Source organism: Pleurodeles waltl, chromosome 1_1 (assembly GCF_031143425.1).
Source record: "Pleurodeles waltl isolate 20211129_DDA chromosome 1_1, aPleWal1.hap1.20221129, whole genome shotgun sequence".
NCBI lineage: Eukaryota > Metazoa > Chordata > Amphibia > Caudata > Salamandridae > Pleurodeles > Pleurodeles waltl.
Window position 1 is genome coordinate 931,229,584 of NC_090436.1, and position 27,668 is coordinate 931,257,251.

Genomic DNA, 27,668 nt, shown 5'->3' on the forward strand with positions numbered 1-27,668 from the left:
TGTGTGGATAGGCCTTGCGCCCGCGACAGGAAATGCCCCAAAACGCAACGTGGACACATCCAATTTTTTGAAAGAAAACAGAGGTGTTTTTTGCAAAGTGCCTACCTGTAGATTTTGGCCTCTAGCTCAGCCGGCACCTTGGGAAACCTACCAAAGCTGTGCATTTTTGAAAACTAGAGACCTAGGGGAATCCAAGATGGGGTGACTTGTGGGGCTCTGACCAGGTTCTGTTACCCAGAATCCTTTGCAAACCTCAAAATTTGGCTAAAAAAACACATGTTCCTCACATTTCTGTGGCAGAAAGTTCTGGAATCTGAGAGGAGCCACAAATTTTCTTCCACCCAGCGTTCCCCCAAGTCTCCCGATAAAAATGATACCTCACTTGTGTGGGTAGGCCTAGCGCCCGCAACAGGAAATGCCCCAAAGCGCAACGTGGACACATCCTATTTTTTTAAAGAAAACAGAGGTGTTTTTTGCAAAGTGCCTACCTGTAGACATTGGCCTCTAGCTCAGCCGGCATCTGGGGAAACCTACCAAACCTGTGCATTTTTTAAAACTAGAGACCTAGAGGAATCCAAAATGGGGTGACTTGTGGGGCTCTGACCGGGTTCTGTTACCCAGAATCCTTAGCAAACCTCAAAATTTGGCTAAAAAAACACATGTTCCTCACATTTCTGTGGCAGAAAGTTCTGGAATCTGAGAGGAGCCAAAAATTTCCTTCCACCCAGCATTCCCCCAAGTATCCCGATAAAAATGATACCTCACTTGTGTGGGTAGGCCTAGCGCCCGCGACAGGAAAGGCCCCATAACGCAACGTGGACACATCCAATTTTTTGAAAGAAAACAGAGGTGTTTTTTGCAAAGTGCCTACCTGTAGATGTTGGCCTCTAGCTCAGCCGACACCTTGGGAAACCTACCAAAGCTGTGCATTTTTTAAAACTAGAGACCTAGGGGAATCCAAGATGGGGTGACTTGTGGGGCTCTGACCAGGTTCTGTTACCCAGAATCCTTTGCAAACCTCAAAATTTGGCTAAAAAAACACATGTTCCTCACATTTCTGTGGCAGAAAGTTCTGGAATGTGAGAGGAGCCACAAATTTCCTTCCACCCAGCGTTCCCCCAAGTCTCCCGATAAAAATGATACCTCACTTGTGTGGGTAGGCCTAGCGCCCGCAACAGGAAATGCCCCATAACTCAACGTGGACACATCCAATTTTTTTAAAGAAAACAGAGGTGTTTTTTCCAAAGTGCCTACCTGTAGATGTTGGCCTCTAGCTCAGCCGGCACCTAGGGAAACCTACCAAACCTGTGCATTTCTGAAAACTAGAGACCTACGGGAATCCAAGATGGGGTGACTTGTGGGGCTCTGACCAGGTTCTGTTACCCAGAATCCTTTGCAAACCTCAACATTTGGCTAAAAAAACATATGTTCCTCACATTTCTGTGGCAGAAAGTTCTGGAATCTGAGAGGAGCCACAAATTTCCTTTCACCCAGCGTTCCCCCAAGTCTCCCGATAAAAATGATACCTCACTTGTGTGGGAAGGCCTACCGCCCGCGACAGGAAATGCCCCAAAACGCAACGTGGACACATCCAATTTTTTGAAAGAAAACAGAGGTGTTTTTTGCAAAGTGCCTACCTGTAGATTTTGGCCTCTAGCTCAGCCGGCACCTTGGGAAACCTACCAAAGCTGTGCATTTTTGAAAACTAGAGACCTAGGGGAATCCAAGATGGGGTGACTTGTGGGGCTCTGACCAGGTTCTGTTACCCAGAATCCTTTGCAAACCTCAAAATTTGGCTAAAAAAACACATGTTCCTCACATTTCTGTGGCAGAAAGTTCTGGAATCTGAGAGGAGCCACAAATTTCCTTCCACCCAGCGTTCCCCCAAGTCTCCCGATAAAAATGATACCTCACTTGTGTGGGTAGGCCTAGCGCCCGCAACAGGAAATGCCCCAAAGCGCAACGTGGACACATCCTATTTTTTTAAAGAAAACAGAGGTGTTTTTTGCAAAGTGCCTACCTGTAGATTTTGGCCTCTAGCTCAGCCGGCATCTGGGGAAACCTACCAAACCTGTGCATTTTTGAAAACTAGAGACCTAGAGGAATCCAAGATGGGGTGACTTGTGGGGCTCTGACCGGGTTCTGTTACCCAGAATCCTTAGCAAACCTCAAAATTTGGCTAAAAAAACACATGTTCCTCACATTTCTGTGGCAGAAAGTTCTGGAATCTGAGAGGAGCCACAAATTTCCTTCCACCCAGCATTCCCCCAAGTCTCCCGATAAAAATGATACCTCACTTGTGTGGGTAGGCCTAGCGCCCGCGACAGGAAATGCCCCATAACGCAACGTGGACACATCCAATTTTTTGAAAGAAAACAGAGGTGTTTTTTGAAAAGTGCCTACCTGTAGATGTTGGCCTCTAGCTCAGCCGACACCTTGGGAAACCTACAAAAGCTGTGCATTTTTGAAAACTAGAGACCTAGGGGAATCCAAGATGGGGTGACTTGTGGGGCTCTGACCAGGTTCTGTTACCCAGAATCCTTTGCAAACCTCAAAATTTGGCTAAAAAAACACATGTTCCTCACATTTCTGTGGCAGAAAGTTATGGAATCTGAGAGGAGTCACAAATTTCCTTCCACCCAGCGTTCCCCCAAGTCTCCTGATAAAAATGATACCTCACTTGTGTGGGTAGGCCTAGCGCCCGCAACAGGAAATGCCCCAAAGCGCAACGTGGACACATCCAATTTTTTGAAAGAAAACAGAGGTGTTTTTTGCAAAGTGCCTACCTGTAGATTTTGGCCTCTACCTCAGCCGGCATCTGGGGAAACCTACCAAACCTGTGCATTTTTTAAAACTAGAGACCTAGAGGAATCCAAGATGGGGTGACTTGTGGGGCTCTGACCAGGTTCTGTTACCCAGAATCCTTTGCAAACCTCAAAATTTGGCTAAAAAAACACATGTTCCTTACATTTCTGTGGCAGAAAGTTCTGGAATCTGAGAGGAGCCACAAATTTCCTTCCACCCAGCGTTCCCCCAAGTCTCCCGATAAAAATGATACCTCACTTGAGTGGGTAGGCCTAGCGCCCGCAACAGGAAATGCCCCAAAGCGCGACGTGGACACATACAATTTTTTGAAAGAAAACAGAGGTGTTTTTTGCAAAGTGCCTACCTGTAGATTTTGGCCTCTAGCTCAGCCGGCATCTGGGGAAACCTACTAAACCTGTGCATTTTCGAAAACTTGAGACCTAGAGGAATCCAAGATGGGGTGACTTGTGGGGCTCTGACCAGGTTCTGTTACCCAGAATCCTTTGCAAACCTCAAAATTTGGCTAAAAAAATACATGTTCCTCATATTTCTGTGGCAGAAAGTTCTGGAATCTGAGAGGAGCCACAAATTTCCTTCCACCCAGCATTCCCCCAAGTCTCCCGATAAAAATGATACCTCACTTGTGTGGGTAGGCATAGCGCCCGCGACAAGAAATGCCCCAAAGCGCAACGTGGACACATCCAATTTTTTTAAAGAAAACATAGGTGTTTTTTGCAAAGTGCCTACCTGTAGATTTTTGCCTCTAGCTCAGCCAGCACCTATGGAAACCTACCAAACCTGTGCATTTTTGAAAACTAGAGACCTAGGGGAATCCAAGATGGGGTGACTTGTGGGGCTCTGACCAGGTTCTGTTACCCAGAATCCTTTGCAAACCTCACAATTTGGCTAAAAAAACACATGTTCCTCACATTTTTGTGGCAGAAAGTTCTGGAATCTGAGAGGAGCCACAAATTTCCTTCCACGCAGCGTTCCCCCAAGTCTCCCGATAAAAATGATACCTCACTTGTGTGGGTAGGCCTAGTGCCCACGACAGGAAATGCCACAAAGCGCAACGTGGACATATCCAATTTTTGGAAAGAAAACAGAGGTGTTTTTTGCGAAGTGCCTACCTGTAGATTTTGGCCTCTAGCTCAGCCGGCACCTAGGGAAACCTACCAAACCTGTGCATTTCTGAAAACTAGAGACCTAGGGGAATCCAAGATGGGGTGACTTGTGGGGCTCTGACCAGGTTCTGTTACCCAGAATCCTTTGCAAACCTCAACATTTGGCTAAAAAAACATATGTTCCTCACATTTCTGTGGCAGAAAGTTCTGGAATCTGAGAGGAGCCACAAATTTCCTTTCACCCAGCGTTCCCCCAAGTCTCCCGATAAAAATGATACCTCACTTGTGTGGGTAGGCCTAGCGCCCGCGACAGGAAATGCCCCAAAACGCAACGTGGACACATCCAATTTTTTGAAAGAAAACAGAGGTGTTTTTTGCAAAGTGCCTACCTGTAGATTTTGGCCTCTAGCTCAGCCGGCACCTTGGGAAACCTACCAAAGCTGTGCATTTTTGAAAACTAGAGACCTAGGGGAATCCAAGATGGGGTGACTCGCGGGGCTCTGACCAGGTTCTGTTACCCAGAATCCTTAGCAAACCTCAAAATTTGGCTAAAAAAACACATGTCCCTCACATTTCTGTGGCAGAAAGTTCTGGAATCTGAGAGGAGCCACAAATTTCCTTCCACCCAGCATTCCCCCAAGTCTCCCGATAAAAATGATACCTCACTTGTGTGGGTAGGCCTAGCGCCCGCGACAGGAAATGCCCCATAACGCAACGTGGACACATCCAATTTTTTGAAAGAAAACAGAGGTGTTTTTTGAAAAGTGCCTACCTGTAGATGTTGGCCTCTAGCTCAGCCGACACCTTGGGAAACCTACAAAAGCTGTGCATTTTTGAAAACTAGAGACCTAGGGGAATCCAAGATGGGGTGACTTGTGGGGCTCTGACCAGGTTCTGTTACCCAGAATCCTTTGCAAACCTCAAAATTTGGCTAAAAAAACACATGTTCCTCACATTTCTGTGGCAGAAAGTTATGGAATCTGAGAGGAGTCACAAATTTCCTTCCACCCAGCGTTCCCCCAAGTCTCCTGATAAAAATGATACCTCACTTGTGTGGGTAGGCCTAGCGCCCGCAACAGGAAATGCCCCAAAGCGCAACGTGGACACATCCAATTTTTTTAAAGAAAACAGAGGTGTTTTTTGCAAAGTGCCTACCTGTAGATTTTGGCCTCTAGCTCAGCCGGCATCTGGGGAAACCTACCAAACCTGTGCATTTTTTAAAACTAGAGACCTAGAGGAATCCAAGATGGGGTGACTTGTGGGGCTCTGACCAGGTTCTGTTACCCAGAATCCTTTGCAAACCTCAAAATTTGGCTAAAAAAACACATGTTCCTTACATTTCTGTGGCAGAAAGTTCTGGAATCTGAGAGGAGCCACAAATTTACTTCCACCCAGCGTTCCCCCAAGTCTCCCGATAAAAATGATACCTCACTTGTGTGGGTAGGCCTAGCGCCCGCGACAGGAAATGCCCCATAACGCAACGTGGACACATCCAATTTTTATAAAGAAAATAGAGGTGTTTTTTGCAAAGTGCCTACCTGTAGATGTTGGCCTCTAGCTCAGCCGACACCTTGGGAAACCTACAAAAGCTGTGCATTTTTGAAAACTAGAGACCTAGGGGAATCCAAGATGGGGTGACTTGTGGGGCTCTGACCAGGTTCTGTTACCCAGAATCCTTTGCAAACCTCAAAATTTGGCTAAAAAAACACATGTTCCTCACATTTCTGTGGCAGAAAGTTCTGGAATCTGAGAGGAGCCACAAATTTCCTTCCACCCAGCGTTCCCCAAGTCTCCCGATAAAAATGATACCTCACTTGTGTGGGTAGGCCTAGCGCCCGCAACAGGAAATGCCCCAAAGCGCGACGTGGACACATACAATTTTTTGAAAGAAAACAGAGGTGTTTTTTGCAAAGTGCCTACCTGTAGATTTTGGCCTCTAGCTCAGCCGGCATCTGGGGAAACCTACTAAACCTGTGCATTTTCGAAAACTTGAGACCTAGAGGAATCCAAGATGGGGTGACTTGTGGGGCTCTGACCAGGTTCTGTTACCCAGAATCCTTTGCAAACCTCAAAATTTGGCTAAAAAAATACATGTTCCTCACATTTCTGTGGCAGAAAGTTCTGGAATCTGAGAGGAGCCACAAATTTCCTTCCACCCAGCATTCCCCCAAGTCTCCCGATAAAAATGATACCTCACTTGTGTGGGTAGGCATAGCGCCCGCGACAAGAAATGCCCCAAAGCGCAACGTGAACACATCCAATTTTTTTAAAGAAAACATAGGTGTTTTTTGCAAAGTGCCTACCTGTAGATTTTTGCCTCTAGCTCAGCCAGCACCTATGGAAACCTACCAAACCTGTGCATTTTTGAAAACTAGAGACCTAGGGGAATCCAAGATGGGGTGACTTGTGGGGCTCTGACCAGGTTCTGTTACCCAGAATCCTTTGCAAACCTCACAATTTGGCTAAAAAAACACATGTTCCTCACATTTTTGTGGCAGAAAGTTCTGGAATCTGAGAGGAGCCACAAATTTCCTTCCACGCAGCGTTCCCCCAAGTCTCCCGATAAAAATGATACCTCACTTGTGTGGGTAGGCCTAGTGCCCACGACAGGAAATGCCACAAAGCGCAACGTGGACATATCCAATTTTTGGAAAGAAAACAGAGGTGTTTTTTGCGAAGTGCCTACCTGTAGATTTTGGCCTCTAGCTCAGCCGGCACCTAGGGAAACCTACCAAACCTGTGCATTTCTGAAAACTAGAGACCTAGGGGAATCCAAGATGGGGTGACTTGTGGGGCTCTGACCAGGTTCTGTTACCCAGAATCCTTTGCAAACCTCAACATTTGGCTAAAAAAACATATGTTCCTCACATTTCTGTGGCAGAAAGTTCTGGAATCTGAGAGGAGCCACAATTTCCTTTCAACCAGCGTTCCCCCAAGTCTCCCGATAAAAATGATACCTCACTTGTGTGGATAGGCCTTGCGCCCGCGACAGGAAATGCCCCAAAACGCAACGTGGACACATCCAATTTTTTGAAAGAAAACAGAGGTGTTTTTTGCAAAGTGCCTACCTGTAGATTTTGGCCTCTAGCTCAGCCGGCACCTTGGGAAACCTACCAAAGCTGTGCATTTTTGAAAACTAGAGACCTAGGGGAATCCAAGATGGGGTGACTTGTGGGGCTCTGACCAGGTTATGTTACCCAGAATCCTTTGCAAACCTCAAAATGTGGCTAAAAAAACACATGTTCCTCACATTTCTGTGGCAGAAAGTTCTGGAATCTGAGAGGAGCCACAAATTTTCTTCCACCCAGCGTTCCCCCAAGTCTCCCGATAAAAATGATACCTCACTTGTGTGGGTAGGCCTAGCGCCCGCAACAGGAAATGCCCCAAAGCGCAACGTGGACACATCCTATTTTTTTAAAGAAAACAGAGGTGTTTTTTGCAAAGTGCCTACCTGTAGACATTGGCCTCTAGCTCAGCCGGCATCTGGGGAAACCTACCAAACCTGTGCATTTTTTAAAACTAGAGACCTAGAGGAATCCAAAATGGGGTGACTTGTGGGGCTCTGACCGGGTTCTGTTACCCAGAATCCTTAGCAAACCTCAAAATTTGGCTAAAAAAACACATGTTCCTCACATTTCTGTGGCAGAAAGTTCTGGAATCTGAGAGGAGCCAAAAATTTCCTTCCACCCAGCATTCCCCCAAGTCTCCCGATAAAAATGATACCTCACTTGTGTGGGTAGGCCTAGCGCCCGCGACAGGAAAGGCCCCATAACGCAACGTGGACACATCCAATTTTTTGAAAGAAAACAGAGGTGTTTTTTGCAAAGTGCCTACCTGTAGATGTTGGCCTCTAGCTCAGCCGACACCTTGGGAAACCTACCAAAGCTGTGCATTTTTTAAAACTAGAGACCTAGGGGAATCCAAGATGGGGTGACTTGTGGGGCTCTGACCAGGTTCTGTTACCCAGAATCCTTTGCAAACCTCAAAATTTGGCTAAAAAAACACATGTTCCTCACATTTCTGTGGCAGAAAGTTCTGGAATGTGAGAGGAGCCACAAATTTCCTTCCACCCAGCGTTCCCCCAAGTCTCCCGATAAAAATGATACCTCACTTGTGTGGGTAGGCCTAGCGCCTGCAACAGGAAATGCCCCATAACTCAACGTGGACACATCCAATTTTTTGAAAGAAAACAGAGGTGTTTTTTTCAAAGTGCCTACCTGTAGATGTTGGCCTCTAGCTCAGCCGACACCTTGGGAAACCTACAAAAGCTGTGCATTTTTGAAAACTAGAGACCTAGGGGAATCCAAGATGGGGTGACTTGTGGGGCTCTGACCAGGTTCTGTTACCCAGAATCCTTTGCAAACCTCAAAATTTGGCTAAAAAAACACATGTTCCTCACATTTCTGTGGCAGAAAGTTCTGGAATCTGAGAGGAGCCACAAATTTCCTTCCACACAGCGTTCCCCCACGTCTCCCGATAAAAATGATACCTCACTTGTGTGGGTAGGCCTAGCGCCCGCAACAGGAAATGCCCCAAAGCGCAACGTGGACACATCCAATTTTTTGAAAGAAAACAGAGGTGTTTTTTGCAAAGTGCCTACCTGTAGATTTTGGCCTCTAGCTCAGCCGGCATCTGGGGAAACCTACCAAACCTGTGCATTTTCGAACACTTGAGACCTAGAGGAATCCAAGATGGGGTGACTTGTGGGGCTCTGACCAGGTTCTGTTACCCAGAATCCTTTGCACACCTCAAAATGTGGCTAAAAAAACACATGTTCCTCACATTTCTGTGGCAGAAAGTTCGGGAATCTGAGAGGAGCCACAAATTTCCTTCCACCCAGCGTTCCCCCAAGTCTCCCAATAAAAATGATACCTCACTTGTGTGGGTAGGCCTAGCGCCCGCGACAAGAAATGCCCCAAAGCGCAACGTGGACACATCCAATTTTTTGAAAGAAAACAGAGGTGTTTTTTGCAAAGTGCCTACCTGTAGATTTTGGCCTCTAGCTCAGCCGTCACCTAGGGAATCCTACCAAACCTGTGCATTTTTGAAAACTAGAGACCTAGGGGAATGCAAGATGGGGTGACTTGTGGGGCTCTGACCAGGTTCTGTTACCCAGAATCCTTTGCAAACCTCAAAATTTGGCTAAAAAAACACACGTTCCTCACATTTCTGTGGCAGAAAGTTCTGGAATCTGAGAGGAGCCACAAATTTCCTTCCACCCAGCGTTCCCCCAAGTCTCCCGATAAAAATGATACCTCACTTGTGTGGGTAGGCCTAGCGCCCGCGACAGGAAATGCCCCAAAACGCAACGTGGACACATCCAATTTTTTGAAACTTAACAGAGGTGTTTTTTGCAAAGTGCCTACCTGTAGATTTTGGCCTCTACCTCAGCCGGCACCTTGGGAAACCTACCAAAGCTGTGCATTTTTTAAAACTAGAGACCTAGGGGAATCCAAGATGGAGTGACTTGTGGGGCTCTGACCAGGTTCTGTTACCCAGAATCCTTTGCAAACCTCAAAATTTGGCTAAAAAAACACATGTTCCTCACATTTCTGTGGCAGAAAGTTCTGGAATCTGAGAGGAGCCACAAATTTCCTTCCACCCAGCGTTCCCCCAAGTCTCCCGATAAAAATGATACCTCACTTGTGTGGGTAGGCCTAGCGCCCGCAACAGGAAATGCCCCAAAGCGCAACGTGGACACATCCAATTTTTTTAAAGAAAACAGAGGTGTTTATTGCAAAGTGCCTACCTGTAGATTTTGGCCTCTAGCTCAGCCGGCATCTGGGGAAACCTACCAAACCTGTGCATTTTTGAAAACTAGAGACCTAGAGGAATCCAAGATGGGGTGACTTGTGGGGCTCTGACCAGGTTCTGTTACCCAGAATCCTTTGCAAACCTCAAAATTTGGCTAAAAAAACACATGTTCCTTACATTTCTGTGGCAGAAAGTTCTGGAATCTGAGAGGAGCCACAAATTTCCTTCCACCCAGCGTTCCCCCAAGTCTCCCGATAAAAATGATACCTCACTTGTGTGGGTAGGCCTAGCGCCCGCGACAGGAAATGCCCCATAACGCAACGTGGACACTTCCAATTTTTTGAAACAAAATAGAGGTGTTTTTTGCAAAGTGCCTACCTGTAGATTTTTGCCTCTAGCTCAGCCAGCACCTATGGAAACCTACCAAACCTGTGCATTTTTGAAAACTAGAGACCTAGGGGAATCCAAGATGGGGTGACTTGTGGGGCTCTGACCAGGTTCTGTTACCCAGAATCCTTTGCAAACCTCACAATTTGGCTAAAAAAACACATGTTCCTCACATTTTTGTGGCAGAAAGTTCTGGAATCTGAGAGGAGCCACTAATTTCCTTCCACGCAGCGTTCCCCCAAGTCTCCCGATAAAAATGATACCTCACTTGTGTGGGTAGGCCTAGTGCCCACGACAGGAAATGCCACAAAGCGCAACGTGGACATATCCAATTTTTGGAAAGAAAACAGAGGTGTGTTTTGCGAAGTGCCTACCTGTAGATTTTGGCCTCTAGCTCAGCCGGCACCTAGGGAAACCTACCAAACCTGTGCTTTTCTGAAAACTAGAGACCTACGGGAATCCAAGATGGGGTGACTTGTGGGGCTCTGACCAGGTTCTGTTACCCAGAATCCTTTGCAAACCTCAACATTTGGCTAAAAAAACATATGTTCCTCACATTTCTGTGGCAGAAAGTTCTGGAATCTGAGAGGAGCCACAAATTTCCTTTCACCCAGCGTTCCCCCAAGTCTCCCGATAAAAATGATACCTCACTTGTGTGGGTAGGCCTACCGCCCGCGACAGGAAATGCCCCAAAACGCAACGTGGACACATCCAATTTTTTGAAAGAAAACAGAGGTGTTTTTTGCAAAGTGCCTACCTGTAGATTTTGGCCTCTAGCTCAGCCGGCACCTTGGGAAACCTACCAAACCTGTGCATTTTTGAAAACTAGAGACCTAGAGGAATCCAAGATGGGGTGACTTGTGGGGCTCTGACCGGGTTCTGTTACCCAGAATCCTTTGCAAACCTCAAAATTTGGCTAAAAAAACACATGTTCCTTACATTTCTGTGGCAGAAAGTTCTGGAATCTGAGAGGAGCCACAAATTTCCTTCCACCCAGCGTTCCCCCAAGTCTCCCGATAAAAATGATACCTCACTTGTGTGGGTAGGCCTAGCGCCCGCGACAGGAAATGCCCCATAACGCAACGTGGACACATCCAATTTTTTGAAACAAAATAGAGGTGTTTTTTGCAAAGTGCCTACCTGTAGATTTTTGCCTCTAGCTCAGCCAGCACCTATGGAAACCTACCAAACCTGTGCATTTTTGAAAACTAGAGACCTAGGGGAATCCAAGATGGGGTGACTTGTGGGGCTCTGACCAGGTTCTGTTACCCAGAATCCTTTGCAAACCTCAAAAATTTGGCTAAAAAAACACATGTTCCTCACATTTCTGTGGCAGAAAGTTATGGAATCTGAGAGGAGTCACAAATTTCCTTCCACCCAGCGTTCCCCCAAGTCTCCTGATAAAAATGATACCTCACTTGTGTGGGTAGGCCTAGCGCCCGCAACAGGAAATGCCCCAAAGCGCAACGTGGACACATCCAATTTTTTGAAAGAAAACAGAGGTGTTTTTTGCAAAGTGCCTACCTGTAGATTTTGGCCTCTAGCTCAGCCGGCATCTGGGGAAACCTACCAAACCTGTGCATTTTTTAAAATTAGAGACCTAGAGGAATCCAAGATGGGGTGACTTGTGGGGCTCTGACCAGGTTCTGTTACCCAGAATCCTTTGCAAACCTCAAAATTTGGCTAAAAAAACACATGTTCCTTATATTTCTGTGGCAGAAAGTTCTGGAATCTGAGAGGAGCCACAAATTTCCTTCCACCCAGCGTTCCCCCAAGTCTCCCGATAAAAATGATACCTCACTTGTGTGGGTAGGCCTAGCGCCCGCGACAGGAAATGCCCCATAACGCAACGTGGACACATCCAATTTTTTTAAAGAAAATAGAGGTGTTTTTTGCAAAGTGCCTACCTGTAGATGTTGGCCTCTAGCTCAGCCGACACCTTGGGAAACCTACAAAAGCTGTGCATTTTTGAAAACTAGAGACCTAGGGGAATCCAAGATGGGGTGACTTGTGGGGCTCTGACCAGGTTCTGTTACCTAGAATCCTTTGCAAACCTCAAAATTTGGCTAAAAAAACACATGTTCCTCACATTTCTGTGGCAGAAAGTTCTGGAATCTGAGAGGAGCCACAAATTTCCTTCCACCCAGCGTTCCCCAAGTCTCCCGATAAAAATGATACCTCACTTGTGTGGGTAGGCCTAGCGCCCGCAACAGGAAATGCCCCAAAGCGCGACGTGGACACATACAATTTTTTGAAAGAAAACAGAGGTGTTTTTTGCAAAGTGCCTACCTGTAGATTTTGGCCTCTAGCTCAGCCGGCATCTGGGGAAACCTACTAAACCTGTGCATTTTCGAAAACTTGAGACCTAGAGGAATCCAAGATGGGGTGACTTGTGGGGCTCTGACGAGGTTCTGTTACCCAGAATCCTTTGCAAACCTCAAAATTTGGCTAAAAAAATACATGTTCCTCACATTTCTGTGGCAGAAAGTTCTGGAATCTGAGAGGAGCCACAAATTTCCTTCCACCCAGCATTCCCCCAAGTCTCCCGATAAAAATGATACCTCACTTGTGTGGGTAGGCATAGCGCCCGCGACAAGAAATGCCCCAAAGCGCAACGTGGACACATCCAATTTTTTTAAAGAAAACATAGGTGTTTTTTGCAAAGTGCCTTCCTGTAGATTTTTGCATCTAGCTCAGCCAGCACCTATGGAAACCTACCAAACCTGTGCATTTTTGAAAACTAGAGACCTAGGGGAATCCAAGATGGGGTGACTTGTGGGGCTCTGACCAGGTTCTGTTACCCAGAATCCTTTGCAAACCTCACAATTTGGCTAAAAAAACACATGTTCCTCACATTTTTGTGGCAGAAAGTTCTGGAATCTGAGAGGAGCCACAAATTTCCTTCCACGCAGCGTTCCCCCAAGTCTCCTGATAAAAATGATACCTCACTTGTGTGGGTAGGCCTAGCGCCCGCAACAGGAAATGCCCCAAAGCGCAACGTGGACACATCCTATTTTTTGAAAGAAAACAGAGGTGTTTTTTGCAAAGTGCCTACCTGTAGATTTTGGCCTCTAGCTCAGCCGGCATCTGGGGAAACCTACCAAACCTGTGCATTTTTGAAAACTAGAGACCTAGAGGAATCCAAGATGGGGTGACTTGTGGGGCTCTGACCGGGTTCTGTTACCCAGAATCCTTAGCAAACCTCAAAATTTGGCTAAAAAAACACATGTTCCTCACATTTCTGTGGCAGAAAGTTCTGGAATCTGAGAGGAGCCACAAATTTCCTTCCACCCAGCATTCCCCCAAGTCTCCCGATAAAAATGATACCTCACTTGTGTGGGTAGGCCTAGCGCCCGCAACAGGAAATGCCCCATAACGCAACGTGGACACATCCAATTTTTTGAAAGAAAACAGAGGTGTTTTTTGAAAAGTGCCTACCTGTAGATGTTGGCCTCTAGCTCAGCCGACACCTTGGGAAACCTACAAAAGCTGTGCATTTTTTAAAACTAGAGACCTAGGGGAATCCAAGATGGGGTGACTTGTGGGGCTCTGACCAGGTTCTGTTACCCAGAATCCTTTGCAAACCTCAAAATCTGGCTAAAAAAACACATGTTCCTCACATTTCTGTGGCAGAAAGTTATGGAATCTGAGAGGAGTCACAAATTTCCTTCCACCCAGCGTTCCCCCAAGTCTCCTGATAAAAATGATACCTCACTTGTGTGGGTAGGCCTAGCGCCCGCAACAGGAAATGCCCCAAAGCGCAACGTGGACACATCCAATTTTTTGAAAGAAAACAGAGGTGTTTTTTGCAAAGTGCCTACCTGTAGATTTTGGCCTCTAGCTCAGCCGGCATCTGGGGAAACCTACCAAACCTTTGCATTTTTTAAAATTAGAGACCTAGAGGAATCCAAGATGGGGTGACTTGTGGGGCTCTGACCAGGTTCTGTTACCCAGAATCCTTTGCAAACCTCAAAATTTGGCTAAAAAAACACATGTTCCTTACATTTCTGTGGCAGAAAGTTCTGGAATCTGAGAGGAGCCACAAATTTCCTTCCACCCAGCGTTCCCCCAAGTCTCCCGATAAAAATGATACCTCACTTGTGTGGGTAGGCCTAGCGCCCGCGACAGGAAATGCCCCATAACGCAACGTGGACACATCCAATTTTTTGAAACAAAATAGAGGTGTTTTTTGCAAAGTGCCTACCTGTAGATTTTTGCCTCTAGCTCAGCCAGCACCTATGGAAACCTACCAAACCTGTGCATTTTTGAAAACTAGAGACCTAGGGGAATCCAAGATGGGGTGACTTGTGGGGCTCTGACCAGGTTCTGTTACCCAGAATCCTTTGCAAACCTCAAAAATTTGGCTAAAAAAACACATGTTCCTCACATTTCTGTGGCAGAAAGTTATGGAATCTGAGAGGAGTCACAAATTTCCTTCCACCCAGCGTTCCCCCAAGTCTCCTGATAAAAATGATACCTCACTTGTGTGGGTAGGCCTAGCGCCCGCAACAGGAAATGCCCCAAAGCGCAACGTGGACACATCCAATTTTTTGAAAGAAAACAGAGGTGTTTTTTGCAAAGTGCCTACCTGTAGATTTTGGCCTCTAGCTCAGCCGGCATCTGGGGAAACCTACCAAACCTGTGCATTTTTTAAAATTAGAGACCTAGAGGAATCCAAGATGGGGTGACTTGTGGGGCTCTGACCAGGTTCTGTTACCCAGAATCCTTTGCAAACCTCAAAATTTGGCTAAAAAAACACATGTTCCTTATATTTCTGTGGCAGAAAGTTCTGGAATCTGAGAGGAGCCACAAATTTCCTTCCACCCAGCGTTCCCCCAAGTCTCCCGATAAAAATGATACCTCACTTGTGTGGGTAGGCCTAGCGCCCGCGACAGGAAATGCCCCATAACGCAACGTGGACACATCCAATTTTTTTAAAGAAAATAGAGGTGTTTTTTGCAAAGTGCCTACCTGTAGATGTTGGCCTCTAGCTCAGCCGACACCTTGGGAAACCTACAAAAGCTGTGCATTTTTGAAAACTAGAGACCTAGGGGAATCCAAGATGGGGTGACTTGTGGGGCTCTGACCAGGTTCTGTTACCTAGAATCCTTTGCAAACCTCAAAATTTGGCTAAAAAAACACATGTTCCTCACATTTCTGTGGCAGAAAGTTCTGGAATCTGAGAGGAGCCACAAATTTCCTTCCACCCAGCGTTCCCCAAGTCTCCCGATAAAAATGATACCTCACTTGTGTGGGTAGGCCTAGCGCCCGCAACAGGAAATGCCCCAAAGCGCGACGTGGACACATACAATTTTTTGAAAGAAAACAGAGGTGTTTTTTGCAAAGTGCCTACCTGTAGATTTTGGCCTCTAGCTCAGCCGGCATCTGGGGAAACCTACTAAACCTGTACATTTTCGAAAACTTGAGACCTAGAGGAATCCAAGATGGGGTGACTTGTGGGGCTCTGACGAGGTTCTGTTACCCAGAATCCTTTGCAAACCTCAAAATTTGGCTAAAAAAATACATGTTCCTCACATTTCTGTGGCAGAAAGTTCTGGAATCTGAGAGGAGCCACAAATTTCCTTCCACCCAGCATTCCCCCAAGTCTCCCGATAAAAATGATACCTCACTTGTGTGGGTAGGCATAGCGCCCGCGACAAGAAATGCCCCAAAGCGCAACGTGGACACATCCAATTTTTTTAAAGAAAACATAGGTGTTTTTTGCAAAGTGCCTTCCTGTAGATTTTTGCATCTAGCTCAGCCAGCACCTATGGAAACCTACCAAACCTGTGCATTTTTGAAAACTAGAGACCTAGGGGAATCCAAGATGGGGTGACTTGTGGGGCTCTGACCAGGTTCTGTTACCCAGAATCCTTTGCAAACCTCACAATTTGGCTAAAAAAACACATGTTCCTCACATTTTTGTGGCAGAAAGTTCTGGAATCTGAGAGGAGCCACAAATTTCCTTCCACGCAGCGTTCCCCCAAGTCTCCTGATAAAAATGATACCTCACTTGTGTGGGTAGGCCTAGCGCCCGCAACAGGAAATGCCCCAAAGCGCAACGTGGACACATCCTATTTTTTGAAAGAAAACAGAGGTGTTTTTTGCAAAGTGCCTACCTGTAGATTTTGGCCTCTAGCTCAGCCGGCATCTGGGGAAACCTACCAAACCTGTGCATTTTTGAAAACTAGAGACCTAGAGGAATCCAAGATGGGGTGACTTGTGGGGCTCTGACCGGGTTCTGTTACCCAGAATCCTTAGCAAACCTCAAAATTTGGCTAAAAAAACACATGTTCCTCACATTTCTGTGGCAGAAAGTTCTGGAATCTGAGAGGAGCCACAAATTTCCTTCCACCCAGCATTCCCCCAAGTCTCCCGATAAAAATGATACCTCACTTGTGTGGGTAGGCCTAGCGCCCGCAACAGGAAATGCCCCATAACGCAACGTGGACACATCCAATTTTTTGAAAGAAAACAGAGGTGTTTTTTGAAAAGTGCCTACCTGTAGATGTTGGCCTCTAGCTCAGCCGACACCTTGGGAAACCTACAAAAGCTGTGCATTTTTTAAAACTAGAGACCTAGGGGAATCCAAGATGGGGTGACTTGTGGGGCTCTGACCAGGTTCTGTTACCCAGAATCCTTTGCAAACCTCAAAATCTGGCTAAAAAAACACATGTTCCTCACATTTCTGTGGCAGAAAGTTATGGAATCTGAGAGGAGTCACAAATTTCCTTCCACCCAGCGTTCCCCCAAGTCTCCTGATAAAAATGATACCTCACTTGTGTGGGTAGGCCTAGCGCCCGCAACAGGAAATGCCCCAAAGCGCAACGTGGACACATCCAATTTTTTGAAAGAAAACAGAGGTGTTTTTTGCAAAGTGCCTACCTGTAGATTTTGGCCTCTAGCTCAGCCGGCATCTGGGGAAACCTACCAAACCTTTGCATTTTTTAAAATTAGAGACCTAGAGGAATCCAAGATGGGGTGACTTGTGGGGCTCTGACCAGGTTCTGTTACCCAGAATCCTTTGCAAACCTCAAAATTTGGCTAAAAAAACACATGTTCCTTACATTTCTGTGGCAGAAAGTTCTGGAATCTGAGAGGAGCCACAAATTTCCTTCCACCCAGCGTTCCCCCAAGTCTCCCGATAAAAATGATACCTCACTTGTGTGGGTAGGCCTAGCGCCCGCGACAGGAAATGCCCCATAACGCAACGTGGACACATCCAATTTTTTGAAAGAAAATAGAGGTGTTTTTTGCAAAGTGCCTACCTGTAGATGTTGGCCTCTAGCTCAGCCGACACCTTGGGAAACCTACAAAAGCTGTGCATTTTTGAAAACTAGAGACCTAGGGGAATCCAAGATGGGGTGACTTGTGGGGCTCTGACCAGGTTCTGTTACCCAGAATCCTTTGCAAACCTCAAAATTTGGCTAAAAAAACACATGTTCCTCATATTTCTGTGGCAGAAAGTTCTGGAATCTGAGAGGAGCCACAAATTTCCTTCCACCCAGCGTTCCCCAAGTCTCCCGATAAAAATGATACCTCACTTGTGTGGGTAGGCCTAGCGCCCGCAACAGGAAATGCCCCAAAGCGCGACGTGGACACATACAATTTTTTGAAAGAAAACAGAGGTGTTTTTTGCAAAGTGCCTACCTGTAGATTTTGGCCTCTAGCTCAGCCGGCATCTGGGGAAACCTACTAAACCTGTGCATTTTCGAAAACTTGAGACCTAGAGGAATCCAAGATGGGGTGACTTGTGGGGCTCTGACCAGGTTCTGTTACCCAGAATCCTTTGCAAACCTCAAAATTTGGCTAAAAAAATACATGTTCCTCACATTTCTGTGGCAGAAAGTTCTGGAATCTGAGAGGAGCCACAAATTTCCTTCGACCCAGCATTCCCCCAAGTCTCCCGATAAAAATGATACCTCACTTGTGTGGGTAGGCATAGCGCCCGCGACAAGAAATGCCCCAAAGCGCAACGTGGACACATCCAATTTTTTTAAAGAAAACATAGGTGTTTTTTGCAAAGTGCCTACCTGTAGATTTTTGCATCTAGCTCAGCCAGCACCTATGGAAACCTACCAAACCTGTGCATTTTTGAAAACTAGAGACCTAGGGGAATCCAAGATGGGGTGACTTGTGGGGCTCTGACCAGGTTCTGTTACCCAGAATCCTTTGCAAACCTCACAATTTGGCTAAAAAAACACATGTTCCTCACATTTTTGTGGCAGAAAGTTCTGGAATCTGAGAGGAGCCACAAATTTCCTTCCACGCAGCGTTCCCCCAAGTCTCCCGATAAAAATGATACCTCACTTGTGTGGGTAGGCCTAGTGCCCACGACAGGAAATGCCACAAAGCGCAACGTGGACATATCCAATTTTTGGAAAGAAAACAGAGGTGTTTTTTGCGAAGTGCCTACCTGTAGATTTTGGCCTCTAGCTCAGCCGGCACCTTGGGAAACCTACCAAAGCTGTGCATTTTTGAAAACTAGAGACCTAGGGGAATCCAAGATGGGGTGACTTGTGGGGCTCTGACCAGGTTCTGTTACCCAGAATCCTTTGCAAACCTCAAAATTTGGCTAAAAAACACATGTTCCTCACATTTCTGTGGCAGAAAGTTCTGGAATCTGAGAGGAGCCACAAATTTCCTTCCACCCAGCGTTCCCCCAAGTCTCCCGATAAAAATGATACCTCACTTGTGTGGGTAGGCCTAGCGCCCGCAACAGGAAATGCCCCAAAGCGCAACGTGGACACATCCTATTTTTTGAAAGAAAACAGAGGTGTTTTTTGCAAAGTGCCTACCTGTAGATTTTGGCCTCTAGCTCAGCCGGCATCTGGGGAAACCTACCAAACCTGTGCATTTTTGAAAACTAGAGACCTAGAGGAATCCAAGATGGGGTGACTTGTGGGGCTCTGACCGGGTTCTGTTACCCAGAATCCTTTGCAAACCTCAAAATTTGGCTAAAAAAACACATGTTCCTCACATTTCTGTGGCAGAAAGTTCTGGAATCTGAGAGGAGCCACAAATTTCCTTCCACCCAGCATTCCCCCAAGTCTCCCGATAAAAATGATACCTCACTTGTGTGGGTAGGCCTAGCGCCCGCGACAGGAAATGCCCCATAACGCAACGTGGACACATCCAATTTTTTGAAAGAAAACAGAGGTGTTTTTTGAAAAGTGCCTACCTGTAGATGTTGGCCTCTAGCTCAGCCGACACCTTGGGAAACCTACAAAAGCTGTGCATTTTTGAAAACTAGAGACCTAGGGGAATCCAAGATGGGGTGACTTGTGGGGCTCTGACCAGGTTCTGTTACCCAGAATCCTTTGCAAACCTCAAAATCTGGCTAAAAAAACACATGTTCCTCACATTTCTGTGGCAGAAAGTTATGGAATCTGAGAGGAGTCACAAATTTCCTTCCACCCAGCGTTCCCCCAAGTCTCCTGATAAAAATGATACCTCACTTGTGTGGGTAGGCCTAGCGCCCGCAACAGGAAATGCCCCAAAGCGCAACGTGGACACATCCAATTTTTTGAAAGAAAACAGAGGTGTTTTTTGCAAAGTGCCTACCTGTAGATTTTGGCCTCTAGCTCAGCCGGCATCTGGGGAAACCTACCAAACCTGTGCATTTTTTAAAATTAGAGACCTAGAGGAATCCAAGATGGGGTGCCTTGTGGGGCTCTGACCAGGTTCTGTTACCCAGAATCCTTTGCAAACCTCAAAATTTGGCTAAAAAAACACATGTTCCTTACATTTCTGTGGCAGAAAGTTCTGGAATCTGAGAGGAGCCACAAATTTCCTTCCACCCAGCGTTCCCCCAAGTCTCCCGATAAAAATGATACCTCACTTGTGTGGGTAGGCCTAGCGCCCGCGACAGGAAATGCCCCATAACGCAACGTGGACACATCCAATTTTTTGAAAGAAAATAGAGGTGTTTTTTGCAAAGTGCCTACCTGTAGATGTTGGCCTCTAGCTCAGCCGACACCTTGGGAAACCTACAAAAGCTGTGCATTTTTGAAAACTAGAGACCTAGGGGAATCCAAGATGGGGTGACTTGTGGGGCTCTGACCAGGTTCTGTTACCCAGAATCCTTTGCAAACCTCAAAATTTGGCTAAAAAAACACATGTTCCTCACATTTCTGTGGCAGAAAGTTCTGGAATCTGAGAGGAGCCACAAATTTCCTTCCACCCAGCGTTCCCCAAGTCTCCCGATAAAAATGATACCTCCCTTGTGTGGGTAGGCCTAGCGCCCGCAACAGGAAATGCCCCAAAGCGCGACGTGGACACATACAATTTTTTGAAAGAAAACAGAGGTGTTTTTTGCAAAGTGCCTACCTGTAGATTTTGGCCTCTAGCTCAGCCGGCATCTGGGGAAACCTACTAAACCTGTCCATTTTCGAAAACTTGAGACCTAGAGGAATCCAAGATGGGGTGACTTGTGGGGCTCTGACCAGGTTCTGTTACCCAGAATCCTTTGCAAACCTCAAAATTTGGCTAAAAAAATACATGTTCCTCACATTTCTGTGGCAGAAAGTTCTGGAATCTGAGAGGAGCCACAAATTTCCTTCCACCCAGCATTCCCCCAAGTCTCCCGATAAAAATGATACCTCACTTGTGTGGGTAGGCATAGCGCCCGCGACAAGAAATGCCCCAAAGCGCAACGTGGACACTTCCAATTTTTTTAAAGAAAACATAGGTGTTTTTTGCAAAGTGCCTACCTGTAGATTTTTGCCTCTAGCTCAGCCAGCACCTATGGAAACCTACCAAACCTGTGCATTTTTGAAAACTAGAGACTTAGGGGAATCCAAGATGGGGTGACTTGTGGGGCTCTGACCAGGTTCTGTTACCCAGAATCCTTTGCAAACCTCACAATTTGGCTAAAAAAACACATGTTCCTCACATTTTTGTGGCAGAAAGTTCTGGAATCTGAGAGGAGCCACAAATTTCCTTCCACGCAGCGTTCCCCCAAGTCTCCCGATAAAAATGATACCTCACTTGTGTGGGTAGGCCTAGTGCCCACGACAGGAAATGCCACAAAGCGCAACGTGGACATATCCAATTTTTGGAAAGAAAACAGAGGTGTTTTTTGCGAAGTGCCTACCTGTAGATTTTGGCCTCTAGCTCAGCCGGCACCTAGGGAAACCTACCAAACCTGTGCATTTCTGAAAACTAGAGACCTAGGGGAATCCAAGATGGGGTGACTTGTGGGGCTCTGACCAGGTTCTGTTACCCAGAATCCTTTGCAAACCTCAACATTTGGCTAAAAAAACATATGTTCCTCACATTTCTGTGGCAGAAAGTTCTGGAATCTGAGAGGAGCCACAAATTTCCTTTCACCCAGCGTTCCCCCAAGTCTCCCGATAAAAATGATACCTCACTTGTGTGGGTAGGCCTAGCGCCCGCGACAGGAAATGCCCCAAAACGCAACGTGGACACATCCAATTTTTTGAAAGAAAACAGAGGTGTTTTTTGCAAAGTGCCTACCTGTAGATTTTGGCCTCTAGCTCAGCCGGCACCTTGGGAAACCTACCAAAGCTGTGCATTTTTGAAAACTAGAGACCTAGGGGAATCCAAGATGGGGTGACTTGTGGGGCTCTGACCAGGTTCTGTTACCCAGAATCCTTAGCAAACCTCAAAATTTGGCTAAAAAAAACACATGTTCCTCACATTTCTGTGGCAGAAAGTTCTGGAATCTGAGAGGAGCCACAAATTTCCTTCCACCCAGCATTCCCCCAAGTCTCCCGATAAAAATGATACCTCACTTGTGTGGGTAGGCCTAGCGCCCGCGACAGGAAATGCCCCATAACGCAACGTGGACACATCCAATTTTTTGAAAGAAAACAGAGGTGTTTTTTGAAAAGTGCCTACCTGTAGATGTTGGCCTCTAGCTCAGCCGACACCTTGGGAAACCTACAAAAGCTGTGCATTTTTGAAAACTAGAGACCTAGGGGAATCCAAGATGGGGTGACTTGTGGGGCTCTGACCAGGTTCTGTTACCCAGAATCCTTTGCAAACCTCAAAATTTGGCTAAAAAAACACATGTTCCTCACATTTCTGTGGCAGAAAGTTATGGAATCTGAGAGGAGTCACAAATTTCCTTCCACCCAGCGTTCCCCCAAGTCTCCTGATAAAAATGATACCTCACTTGTGTGGGTAGGCCTAGCGCCCGCAACAGGAAATGCCCCAAAGCGCAACGTGGACACATCCAATTTTTTGAAAGAAAACAGAGGTGTTTTTTGCAAAGTGCCTACCTGTAGATTTTGGCCTCTAGCTCAGCCGGCATCTGGGGAAACCTACCAAACCTTTGCATTTTTTAAAATTAGAGACCTAGAGGAATCCAAGATGGGGTGACTTGTGGGGCTCTGACCAGGTTCTGTTACCCAGAATCCTTTGCAAACCTCAAAATTTGGCTAAAAAAACACATGTTCCTTACATTTCTGTGGCAGAAAGTTCTGGAATCTGAGAGGAGCCACAAATTTCCTTCCACCCAGCGTTCCCCCAAGTCTCCCGATAAAAATGATACCTCACTTGTGTGGGTAGGCCTAGCGCCCGCGACAGGAAATGCCCCATAACGCAACGTGGACACATCCAATTTTTTGAAAGAAAATAGAGGTGTTTTTTGCAAAGTGCCTACCTGTAGATGTTGGCCTCTAGCTCAGCCGACACCTTGGGAAACCTACAAAAGCTGTGCATTTTTGAAAACTAGAGACCTAGGGGAATCCAAGATGGGTTGACTTGTGGGGCTCTGACCAGGTTCTGTTACCCAGAATCCTTTGCAAACCTCAAAATTTGGCTAAAAAAACACATGTTCCTCATATTTCTGTGGCAGAAAGTTCTGGAATCTGAGAGGAGCCACAAATTTCCTTCCACCCAGCGTTCCCCAAGTCTCCCGATAAAAATGATACCTCACTTGTGTGGGTAGGCCTAGCGCCCGCAACAGGAAATGCCCCAAAGCGCGACGTGGACACATACAATTTTTTGAAAGAAAACAGAGGTGTTTTTTGCAAAGTGCCTACCTGTAGATTTTGGCCTCTAGCTCAGCCGGCATCTGGGGAAACCTACTAAACCTGTGCATTTTCGAAAACTTGAGACCTAGAGGAATCCAAGATGGGGTGACTTGTGGGGCTCTGACCAGGTTCTGTTACCCAGAATCCTTTGCAAACCTCAAAATTTGGCTAAAAAAATACATGTTCCTCACATTTCTGTGGCAGAAAGTTCTGGAATCTGAGAGGAGCCACAAATTTCCTTCCACCCAGCATTCCCCCAAGTCTCCCGATAAAAATGATACCTCACTTGTGTGGGTAGGCATAGCGCCCGCGACAAGAAATGCCCCAAAGCGCAACGTGGACACATCCAATTTTTTTAAAGAAAACATAGGTGTTTTTTGCAAAGTGCCTACCTGTAGATTTTTGCATCTAGCTCAGCCAGCACCTATGGAAACCTACCAAACCTGTGCATTTTTGAAAACTAGAGACCTAAGGGAATCCAAGATGGGGTGACTTGTGGGGCTCTGACCAGGTTCTGTTACCCAGAATCCTTTGCAAACCTCACAATTTGGCTAAAAAAACACATGTTCCTCACATTTTTGTGGCAGAAAGTTCTGGAATCTGAGAGGAGCCACAAATTTCCTTCCACGCAGCGTTCCCCCAAGTCTCCCGATAAAAATGATACCTCACTTGTGTGGGTAGGCCTAGTGCCCACGACAGGAAATGCCACAAAGCGCAATGTGGACATATCCAATTTTTGGAAAGAAAACAGAGGTGTTTTTTGCGAAGTGCCTACCTGTAGATTTTGGCCTCTAGCTCAGCCGGCACCTTGGGAAACCTACCAAAGCTGTGCATTTTTGAAAACTAGAGACCTAGGGGAATCCAAGATGGGGTGACTTGTGGGGCTCTGACCAGGTTCTGTTACCCAGAATCCTTTGCAAACCTCAAAATTTGGCTAAAAAAACACATGTTCCTCACATTTCTGTGGCAGAAAGTTCTGGAATCTGAGAGGAGCCACAAATTTCCTTCCACCCAGCGTTCCCCCAAGTCTCCCGATAAAAATGATACCTCACTTGTGTGGGTAGGCCTAGCGCCCGCAACAGGAAATGCCCCAAAGCGCAACGTGGACACATCCTATTTTTTGAAAGAAAACAGAGGTGTTTTTTGCAAAGTGCCTACCTGTAGATTTTGGCCTCTAGCTCAGCCGGCATCTGGGGAAACCTACCAAACCTGTGCATTTTTGAAAACTAGAGACCTAGAGGAATCCAAGATGGGGTGACTTGTGGGGCTCTGACCGGGTTCTGTTACCCAGAATCCTTAGCAAACCTCAAAATTTGGCTAAAAAAACACATGTTCCTCACATTTCTGTGGCAGAAAGTTCTGGAATCTGAGAGGAGCCACAAATTTCCTTCCACCCAGCATTCCCCCAAGTCTCCCGATAAAAATGATACCTCACTTGTGTGGGTAGGCCTAGCGCCCGCGACAGGAAATGCCCCATAACGCAACGTGGACACATCCAATTTTTTGAAAGAAAACAGAGGTGTTTTTTGCAAAGTGCCTACCTGTAGATTTTGGCCTCTAGCTCAGCCGGCATCTGGGGAAACCTACCAAACCTGTGCATTTTTTAAAATTAGAGACCTAGAGGAATCCAAGATGGGGTGCCTTGTGGGGCTCTGACCAGGTTCTGTTACCCAGAATCCTTTGCAAACCTCAAAATTTGGCTAAAAAAACACATGTTCCTTACATTTCTGTGGCAGAAAGTTCTGGAATCTGAGAGGAGCCACAAATTTCCTTCCACCCAGCGTTCCCCCAAGTCTCCCGATAAAAATGATACCTCACTTGTGTGGGTAGGCCTAGCGCCCGCGACAGGAAATGCCCCATAACGCAACGTGGACACATCCAATTTTTTGAAAGAAAATAGAGGTGTTTTTTGCAAAGTGCCTACCTGTAGATGTTGGCCTCTAGCTCAGCCGACACCTTGGGAAACCTACAAAAGCTGTGCATTTTTGAAAACTAGAGACCTAGGGGAATCCAAGATGGGGTGACTTGTGGGGCTCTGACCAGGTTCTGTTACCCAGAATCCTTTGCAAACCTCAAAATTTGGCTAAAAAAACACATGTTCCTCACATTTCTGTGGCAGAAAGTTCTGGAATCTGAGAGGAGCCACAAATTTCCTTCCACCCAGCGTTCCCCAAGCCTCCCGATAAAAATGATACCTCCCTTGTGTGGGTAGGCCTAGCGCCCGCAACAGGAAATGCCCCAAAGCGCGACGTGGACACATACAATTTTTTGAAAGAAAACAGAGGTGTTTTTTGCAAAGTGCCTACCTGTAGATTTTGGCCTCTAGCTCAGCCGGCATCTGGGGAAACCTACTAAACCTGTCCATTTTCGAAAACTTGAGACCTAGAGGAATCCAAGATGGGGTGACTTGTGGGGCTCTGACCAGGTTCTGTTACCCAGAATCCTTTGCAAACCTCAAAATTTGGCTAAAAAAATACATGTTCCTCACATTTCTGTGGCAGAAAGTTCTGGAATCTGAGAGGAGCCACAAATTTCCTTCCACCCAGCATTCCCCCAAGTCTCCCGATAAAAATGATACCTCACTTGTGTGGGTAGGCATAGCTCCCGCGACAAGAAATGCCCCAAAGCGCAACGTGGACACATCCAATTTTTTTAAAGAAAACATAGGTGTTTTTTGCAAAGTGCCTACCTGTAGATTTTTGCCTCTAGCTCAGCCAGCACCTATGGAAACCTACCAAACCTGTGCATTTTTGAAAACTAGAGACTTAGGGGAATCCAAGATGGGGTGACTTGTGGGGCTCTGACCAGGTTCTGTTACCCAGAATCCTTTGCAAACCTCACAATTTGGCTAAAAAAACACATGTTCCTCACATTTTTGTGGCAGAAAGTTCTGGAATCTGAGAGGAGCCACAAATTTCCTTCCACGCAGCGTTCCCCCAAGTCTCCCGATAAAAATGATACCTCACTTGTGTGGGTAGGCCTCGTGCCCACGACAGGAAATGCCACAAAGCGCAACGTGGACATATCCAATTTTTGGAAAGAAAACAGAGGTGTTTTTTGCGAAGTGCCTACCTGTAGATTTTGGCCTCTAGCTCAGCCGGCACCTAGGGAAACCTACCAAACCTGTGCATTTCTGAAAACTAGAGACCTAGGGGAATCCAAGATGGGGTGACTTGTGGGGCTCTGACCAGGTTCTGTTACCCAGAATCCTTTGCAAACCTCAACATTTGGCTAAAAAAACATATGTTCCTCACATTTCTGTGGCAGAAAGTTCTGGAATCTGAGAGGAGCCACAAATTTCCTTTCACCCAGCGTTCCCCCAAGTCTCCCGATAAAAATGATACCTCACTTGTGTGGGTAGGCCTAGCGCCCGCGACAGGAAATGCCCCAAAACGCAACGTGGACACATCCAATTTTTTGAAAGAAAACAGAGGTGTTTTTTGCAAAGTGCCTACCTGTAGATTTTGGCCTCTAGCTCAGCCGGCACCTTGGGAAACCTACCAAAGCTGTGCATTTTTGAAAACTAGAGACCTAGGGGAATCCAAGATGGGGTGACTTGTGGGGCTCTGACCAGGTTCTGTTACCCAGAATCCTTAGCAAACCTCAAAATTTGGCTAAAAAAACACATGTTCCTCACATTTCTGTGGCAGAAAGTTCTGGAATCTGAGAGGAGCCACAAATTTCCTTCCACCCAGCATTCCCCCAAGTCTCCCGATAAAAATGATACCTCACTTGTGTGGGTAGGCCTAGCGCCCGCGACAGGAAATGCCCCATAACGCAACGTGGACACATCCAATTTTTTGAAAGAAAACAGAGGTGTTTTTTGAAAAGTGCCTACCTGTAGATGTTGGCCTCTAGCTCAGCCGACACCTTGGGAAACCTACAAAAGCTGTGCATTTTTGAAAACTAGAGACCTAGGGGAATCCAAGATGGGGTGACTTGTGGGGCTCTGACCAGGTTCTGTTACCCAGAATCCTTTGCAAACCTCAAAATTTGGCTAAAAAAACACATGTTCCTCACATTTCTGTGGCAGAAAGTTATGGAATCTGAGAGGAGTCACAAATTTCCTTCCACCCAGCGTTCCCCCAAGTCTCCTGATAAAAATGATACCTCACTTGTGTGGGTAGGCCTAGCGCCCGCGACAGGAAATGCCCCAAAGCGCAACGTGGACACATCCAATTTTTTTAAAGAAAACAGAGGTGTTTTTTGCAAAGTGCCTACCTGTAGATTTTGGCCTCTAGCTCAGCCGGCATCTGGGGAAACCTACCAAACCTGTGCATTTTTTAAAACTAGAGACCTAGAGGAATCCAAGATGGGGTGACTTGTGGGGCTCTGACCAGGTTCTGTTACCCAGAATCCTTTGCAAACCTCAAAATTTAGCTAAAAAAACACATGTTCCTTACATTTCTGTGGCAGAAAGTTCTGGAATCTGAGAGGAGCCACAAATTTCCTTCCACCCAGCGTTCCCCCAAGTCTCCCGATAAAAATGATACCTCACTTGTGTGGGTAGGCCTAGCGCCCGCGACAGGAAATGCCCCATAACGCAACGTGGACACATCCAATTTTTTGAAAGAAAATAGAGGTGTTTTTTGCAAAG